Below are 11,352 nucleotides of genomic sequence, written 5' to 3' on the forward strand. Positions count from 1 at the left end.
ATAATTGATTGAAATTTTAATTTTTATAACTAATTGCCATAAATTTGGTAATATATTATGTAATGTTACAGAATATGCCTGTTGTTATTGTAGTTCGCAGAGTTCACAACTGGGTAAGACTGTTGATTGACTGTTGACTGTTTCCATCAAAAGTGTGCATGGGCTAATGCTTCCAGGTCAATACCAGCTTGATTTCTCTATGTCCTATGATTCAAGTACACGGTGTCTTCAGCAATGGGGGTCTTACCATCAAGTTCTGAAGGTAAACAAGTGTGATAAAAATAGCATGTATTGTTTTGAGGACATAGGGGACCCAGGTTATAATTTACATCTGGCAGTGGGCTTTATGTTTGACAGCTTATGGTATCTGGAAGAGACATTATATTTCTACATAAGGTCATTCTGTGTGTGTGGGTGTGTGTGGGGGTGGATGGGGTGGTGTTTTACAGGAAGCTTCTAAGGTGTCAGGTTGCCATATAGCTTTTTCAAAGATCTTCAGGATTAGTTATTCATCTTCATACCTCATCTTCTTCCCTGTCCTTGTATCCTCCACCCCCGCTTAAGCATTTATGGCTCATTATTCTCCTTTCTTACTTTAGACCACCTGTTTTCCACTATCTCCACTTTTTAAAAAAATGTACCCCTATAGTCATTTTCTAGTTTCCTGACTTCTGTAGGTACTTCACTTTTAAAATGCATATCTAAAGCTTCAAAGCTGAGATTCACATATGAAAAAGAAGCAGCAGCATTGGTATTTCTAGGTCTGGATTATCTGGCTCAGAATGGTTGTTTCCATTTCTAACCACTTACTTTCAATTTTCATTTTTCTTTACAACTAACTAATATACTGTTATATATATATATATATATATATAGAGAGAGAGAGAGAGAGAGAGAGGAGAGAGCACAGCAGCAATGAACTTGGCTGAGTAAGTATCTCTAGTAGAATGTAGAATCCTTTGAGAATATACCCAGGAGTAATAGAGCTGGTTCATATATCTATTTCTAGCATTTGGGAAAACTCCACACTGGTTCCCATAGTAGCTATTACAGTTTGAATGCCTACCAATAGTGAATAAATGTTCCTTTTAAGCTAATAACCATTTCAGCATTTGCTACTACTACTATTATTTATTCTTTTTTAATTTTTTTTAGTTTTTTTTTTATTTTTTTTATCAGTTACATTTTATTAACTCTGTATCCCAGCCGTGTCCCGATCCCTCATTCCCTCCCAGTCCCTCCCTCCCTCCCTCATCTCCACCGTGCCCCTTTCCAAGTCCACTGATGGGGGGACCTCCTCCCCATTCATCTGATCCTGTTTTATCAGGTATCTTCAGGACTGGCTGCAAAGCCCTCCTCTGTGGCCTAACAGGACTGCTCCTCCCTTCGGGGGTGGGGAACTATTATTTATTCTGACTGGGGAAAGATGAAATCCCAAAATAGTTTTAATTTGTATTTTCCTGATGGCTAAGGATGGTGCATATTTTTTTAAGTCTTTTGCTGGCAGACACCATGCAGGAGTTGCTGCAGTGGGCAAATGAACTTCCTGGAGATGGCTCAGCTGAGATGGGTGTACCTTGTAGAGAGGCATAGCCCTAGGAGCTTAACCTGTGGATTGCTTCTTGCTGCTAAGGTGCCTTCTCATGTTTGCCATTGCTCTATTTCTCATATATCTGTCATGGTGTGGTCGGCATGGGGAGAACTTCACTGCCAATTGTCTGGTGTGATTGTTTCCTGGGTGATAGCCTGCTCTGTTGAGCAATTTTCCTGTAGATCAACATGAAGATGAACTTTCATGAAATAAGGCTGTTTAGATGAATTAATGATTTTACAGAACTCCTGATTTAACTTTAAATAGTTTTAGAAAGATAGGTTAAGATGTTTTTGTCAGTGGCTCTGATGTAGAGAATCTTGAAGAATAATTTAAAGTTCAAAAAGGCACACTCTTAATAGCTGAGCTAAGGACATTTTGAGGTTAGGGAGCAAGAGTAATAGCCCAAATTAGCACTAACTGATGTGACTCTCTGGACGAAGCTGGGCTGGTGACAACAAGGTGATGATTCATTTCTTATACTCATTTTTTTTTGCACCTAGCTTACTAATATGATTTAATAAAATTGTTAATGCATAGATGTACAGTTTAATGATTTAAAGTAGAAATGGCTGATTTTTCATATAAAAGTTTAGATTTGTGATTCTTTTAAGATTTTTATAGTACACCTAAAGAAGCTAAACAAGAAAGATGATCCAGGGCAAGATGATCAATCCTCACTTAGAAAGACAAATGGGATGGACACTGGAAGTAGGAGAAAACAAGAAACAGGACAGGAGACTACCACACAGGGCCTCTGAAAGATGCTACCTAGCAGTGTATCAAAGCAGATATTAAGACTCATAACCAAACCTGTGGCAGAGTGCAGGGAATCATATGAAAGAAGGGGGAGATAGTGGGACCTGGAGAGAACAGGAGCTCTACAAGGACCAAATATATCTGGATGCAGGGTTCTTTTCTGAGACTGATTCTCCAACCAAGGACCATGTTTGGATATAACCTAGAACCCCTGCTCAGATGTAAGCTATGGCAGCTCAGTATCCAAGTTGATTCCCTAGTAAGAGGAACAGAGACTGTCTCTGACATGAACTCAGTGGCTGGCTCTTTGCCCCCCCCCCCCCAAAGGAGGAGCAGCCTTGCTGGGCCACAGAGGAGGACATTGCCGCCAGTCCTGATGAGACCTGATAAGCTAGGGTCAGATGGGAGATGAGGGAGAGAAGGTGGGATTGGGAGGGAATGAGGAAGGGGGCTACAGCTGGGATACAAAGTAAATAAACTGTAATTAATATAAAAAACTAAAAATTAAAAAAAATCTTCTAAAAAAGATTTTTATAAAATTACTTTTTAAGATAATTGTTTGTTTTATTGTAATTGCAAATGCCAGCCTGACAATAAAGAGAAACTTGTTGAAAAATCACCTTGCTTGTTTACACCTAATCTATAGCAAAGTGTTTGGTTACAAATGTATTTTTAAAAATAATTTGTTTTTCTTTTTTAAATTTTTTATTAATTATTTATTAAACTTTAATCACTTTGTATCCCAGCTGTGGCCCCATCCCTCATCTCCTTCTAATCCCTCTCTTCCTCCCTCCCTCATCTCCTCCCATGCCCCTTCCCAAGTCCACTAACAGGGGGGTCCTCCTCCCCTTCCATCTGACCCTAGCTTATCAGGTCTTATCAGGACTGGCTGAATTGTCTTCCTCTGTGGCCTGATAAGGCTGCACCTGCCCAGGAGGAGGTGATCAAAGAGCCAGCCACTGAGTTCATGTCAGAGACAGCTTCTGCTCCCCTTACTAGGGAACCCACTTGAACCCACATGGACACTGCCCATGGCCTATGTCTGAGCAGGAGGTCTAGGTTATCTCCATGCATGGTCCTTGGTTGGAATATCTGCAGGCCCAGTAATAATTTGTTTTTCACTCATAATACACAAAACATTTGCTTATATGATGGTATTAGGGAACATTTTTTTTTCTATGTATACTCATTGTAATTGTTCACATAAAGAAAAATAGGATGAAATCACATTGTGATTTTTGTGCTGCTTGAAAGATTTTGCTAGGGTATATAAGCTATGGGAGAAAAAAAATAAAATTGTTGCAGCGCACTCATTTGAGTTTACTCTATCCATCCAATATGTATGTGTATGAATGTGTATGTATGTAAAATGGTTGGAGCTTGCTCATTGAAGCTGTGCTCCATCTACCCAATGTGTGAATGTTTGTCTGTCTCTGTGTGTGTATGTATGTGTATGTTGAAGCTTGTTTGAATATGCTCAATGGAGTTTGTTTTGCTTCATCTATCTAGTGTGTGAGTGTATGTGTGTGTGGTCTTTTTTTTTTTCTCCTTCTTTCCTTTTCTATAGTCACTGTCTACTGTCAGTAAGTTCCCCATTGACTACAATCCATTTTGGCCTGGAGAATAGAGCTTTTTACCCCCTGAGAAAAGTCTGCTGGGTGATCAGTCTCCCACTCTACATTTGCATTTCTTCTTTTGAGAACTCCTTATTCAGTTCCATACTGCATTTAAAAATTATTTTATTTAAAAAATTGAGTGTGTGTGTGTGTGTGTGTGTGTGTGTGTGTGTAGGTGCTACAGGAAGTCTAACATTGGTCATGAGAACCCTATTATGGTCCTCTGCTAAATAAGTAAATGTTCTTGAGCCTATCTATACAAATAACTACAGGCAATTGTGTGTCATTCTCCATTCTTTGGGGTTCTAGATTTCAGCGGAGGCCTGGAACTGGTTTCTGGACAGAGAACAGAGAGTTCTGTTTCTCTCACAGTAGCCACCTGTGCTTTAGGGCAAGGTCTGAGTGTGCTAGGCTTGGGTTTTCCACAGAATGTTACAGTTTAGCTCTTATAAAATGAGATTGCTGGTTGCAGTAGAAACTCAGGCATTCCAAAGCCTATGGTGATACCGAAGTATTATAGCTCTTGGTTAAGTTGCTGTGCTGAGCATGGCAAAGATGTGGCCAAGGCACAGGCCTGACAAGGTCTAGGCCCATCGGACTTGGTGGCAGGCCTGGTGAGACAAGGCCCAAATGACAAATCTCTGGCCATGATAGAAGGCTGATGATATCATGCAGCATGAATGTGCCAGCAGCATGCATCCCCAGCATGTTTATTTGAAATCAGGGATTTATAAACTTTGGGCAATAGGAGGGATTTTGAGAGTGAATGTCTTTTATTTAATGGGGTCAGGGGAACAAAGATACTTGATTTGCATGTAGTGGTATAGTGCCTCATTTCCCATGCAGTAACATGGGCCTATCACAAGAAGGAGAGCACAGTACCTAAATATCCTATAGGTGGTTGTGGTGGGGACTCTCCAAGTACCTTTGAAGGTCACTGCTGAAGACTAAGATCCTTAAGAGGGTGAAATATTTCTAGGAATTCCCAGATGGCTTGATGGATCATGCTTTTTCTTATCTGGAAAGGATCAGGCCTGTAATCTGTAAGGAGGGCTATGTGACACTCCTTATAAGACCTGGAGTCACCCAGACCAGGGGAGACTTTAAGCACACCACTGAGAAAAGGGAGCCCATCATCGTAGACTGAGCGCAAATAAATTGCCATCCTGAGAGAACTGACTTCAATCTTATCCAGCAAAGCCCCACAACTTATTAAAGCTGGGAGCAGGCGAGGTGGTCCTCTCCAGGAAGCAGCACACCAATTTGTTGTCCAATGGCAAAAAGGTCAGCCCTGAAATTATACATAAAAGTAACATTATATGCATTCAGCAGGTTATATTTAGAAATATATATGTATATACAAATAAATATACATGTATTAATTAACAAATAATGAAAAAGAAGCCATGAATTTGAAGGAAATTGGGAAGGGGTCTATGGGAGGATTTGGTCTGAAGAAAGGAAAGGGAGAAATATTTTTATTACATTATAATTTCAGCATAAATCAACTAAGTTACTTTCCTCAGGGAACATTGCCATAGGAGTACTAATTTTTGGAGGAGATATGCTGTGTTGAGTTTTCATGCTCTTGTATTTTTGTGATAAGACCTGACCTTCTGGAGTTAAGTCATTTGTTCGTTTGTAGCAGCTTTATTTGTAATAGCCAGAATCTGGAAACAACCCAGATGCCCCTCAACTGAGGAATGGATACAGAAATTGTGGTACATCTACACAATGGAATATTACTTAGTAATAAAAAACAAGGAAATCATGAAATTTGCAAGCAAATGGCAGGAACTGGAAAGGATCATCCTGAGTGAGCTGTCCCAGAAGCAGAAAGACACACATATATTCACTCATATAGTCACGTAATATAGGATAAACTTACTAAAATCTGTACACCTAAAGAAAATAATCAAGAGGGAGGACTCTGGCTAAAATGCTCAACCCCCATCCAGAGAGGCAAAGAGGATGGACATCAGAAGAAGAAAACAGAAAACAAGTTAAGAGCCTGCCACAGAGGGCCTCTGAAAGGCTCTGCCATGCAGACTATCAAAGCAGATGCTGAGACTTATGGGCAACCTTTGGGCAGCGTGCAGGGAACCTTATGAAAGAAGTGGGAAATAGTAAGATCTGGAGAGGACAGGAACTCCACAAGGAGAGCAACAGAACCAAAAAATCTGAGCACAGGGGTCTTTCCTGAGACTGATACTCCAAGCAAGGACCATGCATGGAGATAACCTAAGACCCCTGCACAGATGTAGCCCATGGCAGTTCAGTATCCAAGTGGGTTCCATTGTAATAGGAACAGGGACGGTCTCTGACATGAACTGATTGGCCTGCTCTCTAATTACCTCCCTCTGAGGGGGAAGCAGCATTACCAGGCCACAGAAGAAGACAATGCAGCGACTCCTGATGAGACCTAATTGACTAGGATCAGAAGGAAAGAAAAGAAGTCCTCCCCTATCAGTGGACTTGGGGAGAAGCATTCGTGGAGAAGGGGGAAGAACGGTGGGATTGGGAGGGGAGGAGGGAGGAAGCTACGGGGGGGGGTAAAAAGTGAATAAAGTTTAATTAATAAAAAATTAAAAAAAAATAATGTGCTTGGGTGTCAAGCAGACAAGAAGTGGACTTGTGATGGTCAATGCTGTCAGCTTGACAGCGTTTACAGTCACCTGGGAGATAGGTCTCTGGGCATGCCTGTGGAGAAGTACCAAGATCACCTTAACAGAGAGAGAAGATTTGGCCAGTGTGAGTGGGACCATTCAAAGGTTGGAATTACGGACCATAAATGGGAAAGGAAAGTTAAAGAGTAGCATACTTTTATCATTCTCCATTTCCTAATTGTAGATACGATGCCACCAGCTCCTTTAAGCTCTCGCTGCCTTGACTACCCTATCAAGATAAATAATATCCTTTCAATGTAAGATTGAATAAATCCTTTATCCCATAAGCTCCTTTTGTCAGGATATTGTATCACAGTAGCAAGAAAATAAGCTAAGAAATTTAGTTTATTTTCTGGGATAACAAATATTTAAGTAGCCCCTCTTCCAGCAACAGAACAAGAGCAATATGGGTGAAATAGCCAAGGGCTAAAGCAGCCTACCTGTGAGGCCTGAAGGGTGAAGTGGAAGCCAATAAAATATACACCTGACCTAAGGGATATCAGGTTAGGCTTAGCTGCTTCTGCCTAGCTGAGGCCTAGTCAAAAAAAAAAAAAAAAAAAAAAAAAAAAAAAAAAAAAAAAAAGGCTGGGGGTCTAAAATGCTGTGTGACCTGCATCAAAAGGGAAAAAATAGTGCAGACAAAAGTTGATTAAAAGTTTCAGGTGTCCAGAATCTTCACCAGCCAATTCAATATAAGTGAGGGTAAGAAAGAAAAAGGTGATGACTCTGCTGTTGCTCTTGGTGATCCCATTGCATCAAGGTGTGTTCTTGGGTCCTAGTGGTTCTTGGGTATTCCAGTTGACCATTTAATGACTCTCTGATGGATTGTGAACACCCTCACGGGACACCATGGCTAATTGAGACCCCATCTTTGTACTCACATTGCCAGTGTATTGGCTGACAGTACCAGTTCTCTCTGAACTGTGCCCTTAAGGGGCTGATCTTTTGCAGTGAGACACGAGAAGGCTTTACCTACTTCCATGTTCACCAGAAAAGATGACAATGGTAACAGTTTGGTTAGGGCACAATTTGAAACAAGATGCTGCCGGTATCCTAGGCCTCCCCATCGCTCAGATTTGTGTTGACCCAGGCTGCCCTCAAGGCCTCTGTCCCTATTTCACATCATTCAAGTGTGCTTCTGGTTCACAATGGGCCAATCGCTCATCCACAAAAATTCTCATTATTTTCCTGGCTGGAATCCCCTAGAAGTCCTTCACATTCTCCATGAGCTCTGCTCATCACTGGAAATCACTACTATCACAACCACCACTACCCCGGACTGTGTGGAACCATACAAATGAAGCAGCCTGCTTCTGACCCTCTTGCTGTGGCAATGCAGAATTCACCCAGCCCTGACTCAGCCTGTGGATGAAATCACCCTCTGGAGAGGGCAACTACAACAGTTCACAATGCCCTATGAGTCTTGAGGAACTGATACAGTTCCCAAACTCGAGCAGAACATCGCTACACAAGCTGGGGACATGAGGTACCAATGAGTCCCTTACAGGTCAGTAGGCTCAGTCTCCTGCCTCGTGTGTAACACCCAGATCACATGGGACTTTGAGGATGCCCAGACAACCAGATGGTCTTGTCCTTACTCTCTTATCTCAGCAGTTTCTATGATTTCATCTTCAACCTGAATGGCCACAAGATCACCCAAACTGAGACGCCATACAGTCTCTCACCAATTCAACACCACCAGACATCAGAAAACAGAATTTCAAGGCACCAGCTATTGCTATGCTCCTAAAAAATCGAATTAGCTCTGCCCTTAAAGCATATCTTTTTTCACTGTGAAAAGGAAAATCAACCTACACCTGACAGCTTGCGGCCAAGGACTCCAACCTAAGGCCATTGTCCTAACAGATGGTTCCGCAATGCCATGCCCCATATTATGTCAAATGGGTCCCAGGTCTTTGAAAACACTGTTAGTGCCCATAGGATCAAATGTTCCTGTAATCATCCTGCTGACATATCCTCCATCCATCATCCAGTTCTAAGAGAGAATTAAATGCCTCTGAGTCAATCCAGTGCCATCCATGCCATCCCCAACACGGGAACATGATTGCCAGGAGGCGGGAAAGATCTGTCTCTGATCTCTGCCAGCACTGAGGGCTGTGATGGGCCTTCTCTTTCAGCCACACTGATCAGTGTCATTAAGGGATGTCTACCTGGTGACAGATGTGGCACAGCATGTGTGCAAAGGTCTGAGTTCAAGGGGAACAGTTTGGGGAGAGCGGTCAGAGGAACCTTCTCTTAGGCTTCCAACAACTGCGTTTATCTTGGACACAGGCTGGACAAGCTCGTGCAGGTGCTCTTGAAACGCCATGCACTAGCTCTGCCATGGTTGAGTTTCCTGCAGCCTCAGGCTTTCTGTGTGCCAAGGGATCAGTGACACTCGAGGGTGGAAAACCCTGGGGGAATCCTATATTGAAAGGTTCTGTCAGTACAAGTCTCCCGGTGTGTGGGGAAGCGAGTTAGGGAGCAGAACACGTAGGTCCCCAGGGACACCCACCAAGAGCCAGGCAGTAGATCAGAGGGAAGCAACCCTGGCGAGAACTTACTTAGGCAAGCTCAGTGGTCCTCATAGGCTGGGCTGGATGTTAGTGAGTGGGCCTTGTAACCACCACCTCACTTCCACAGCTGAGCCTGGGTGGTACAGTTGCTTGAGCCAGGGTCGTTGGGTGGAAAGTCAGAATCGCCTTGCAGGATCCCGGTGAGGACTCATGTGGCAGAACAGGGTTTGAAGATGAAGGTGAGGACAGGCAGCACAGACCTCAAGCTCCCGACGTCCAGCCTAGCTCTCAGAGTTCAGCTGCTGTGGGCGTCCCACAAGATGCCGGTAGTCGGGCTGCTCCAGGCAGCTCCTGCCCAGGGAGCCCTGTCGGGTCAGGAGTGGCAGCTGAGGAGGCCCCTGTCGTTACCCAGGACGAGCAGACACCGCTTCTCGCTGGACCCAGCAGAGATACTGCACCAGCAACTGCAAACGACTCCCGGAACAGCATCCTTTTGTAGGAGACCCTTGGCAGGGGCTACGGGAAGATAAGAAGGATAAACTGTGAAATGGAGGCTTCGGGAGGATAAGCAGGAAGGTTGGAAGCAGGACAGGGAAGAGAGAGACTGGTACACTCTGGGCAGTCAGTCCAAGAAGAAATGTCATGCTGGCAGGCAGGAAGTCACCTAAGCCTGAGAAGATTTCAGGACATAGGAGAAAACCCGAACCATGGGGGAGATTGGAGGCGGGTGAGCTTGTTTAATCCTCAGAAAGAAGGTTCAGGCAGGGGTAGTCCTGGACTTGGGGGGCAGAAAAAGGTAGTGCCAGACAGAACTCAGAAGTATTCCAGGCCGCACAGCAAGAGGAAACCTAATAGTGGATGGTACCTTAAGCATAACCTTCTCCCAGCTCTGTAACAGTGCCTTTCCGGTCTGCAGTGGAGGCAGACATGGCCCGCAGGTCCCTGGTCTCCAACGCCCGTCACCAGCAAGTGGTGCTTCCACAGGAGTGCACTGTGAACAACAGTGTCCTGGCTGTGTCAGTTTTCCAAAAGTCTGGAGTCCGGGTGGCCTCAAGGCTGGGAGGTGGTGTGCACGGTAGGGGTTTCCTAATGGAGTCCCGGGTGGATTTAATGTAAGCAGGAAGGCATGGTGTGGTGGACCCAAACAGATCCCTCATCATTTCCCTGGTAGTCTCTCTCTCTCTCTCTCTCTCTCTCTCTCTCTCTCTCTCTCTCTCTCACACACACACACACACAGCAGGTGGAATACTAAAGACCCTGTCCTCTTCCAAAATTCCACCAACACTCACCTTGACCAGCTCTCCCTGGTGATGAGAAACATCAATGCTTTTGGTTTGTGGTTGTTGTTAAACGAAGAAGAGGAAGGAGTCATAATAATTAACCTGTCACCTGCTACAAGACAAGACAGAGGCATTTCAAAGTTCAATGTTTTGATGCTCTAAGTCTCTTGACAAGCTTGTTTCACTGTTGCTAAGGGAATGGATATGTAAACATTCGTTCCTGAACAAAATACAAGTGACCTACTGTGGGTTTTTGCTTGTTTGTATGACTTTACTTTTGGCTATGGTAGAAACCTCCGTGTGTGTGTGTGTGTGTGTGTGTGTCTGTTTCATGTGTGCGCTTTTGTGAAAACTTTATGGGATTGAGAATTTCTTGTCGTCTAAAATAATTTAGGACACGTTAGGAAGAAAAATCAAGTCCCTTAAGGCCAATCATTAAGCACTAAGCACAGCAATGTCTGAAAGAAGAAACAGTGCTTACCTAGCAATCAGGAGATAATGGCTTCAATGCAGAGTAACATTCAGCCAACAACAAACAAATTTTGTGACATCATTTTGTGACATTATAAATTTTGTGATTATCATTTTCTTTGAAATAGCTTTGCTTGTTGTTTTTGAGAAGGAACTTCTGCTTTAGAGAGATAGATGACTCATTTGTTAAGAGCACAGGCTGCACGTCATGAGGACACAGGTTCTTTTCCTAGAATGTTCATGGTGACTAACAACCCTCTAACTCCAGGTCCATGGGACCCAGTGATATCCTCTGTACCCCAAAGACACCACGCACACAAGTCCTACACAGAAGGGCCCAAAGGCAAAAAACAAAATTTTAAATTAAAGGTATTAGTTCTACTAATCTATTCAGTATATAAAATTAGCTTGTGAGGTTTTAATATTAATGTCAGTTTTCTTCAAAACTTACAA

At 43.3% G+C, this 11,352-nt stretch overlaps 1 pseudogene; it reads left to right on the forward strand.

Moving 5' to 3' along the window:
- Positions 1 to 6,662: 6,662 nt before the first annotated feature.
- On the forward strand, positions 6,663 to 10,529 carry LOC110541915 (EKC/KEOPS complex subunit LAGE3-like; annotated as a pseudogene).
- The last annotated feature ends 823 nt before the right edge of the window (positions 10,530 to 11,352 follow it).

The sequence above is a fragment of the Meriones unguiculatus genome, chromosome X, assembly GCF_030254825.1.
Source record: "Meriones unguiculatus strain TT.TT164.6M chromosome X, Bangor_MerUng_6.1, whole genome shotgun sequence".
NCBI classification, from domain to species: Eukaryota; Metazoa; Chordata; class Mammalia; order Rodentia; family Muridae; genus Meriones; species Meriones unguiculatus.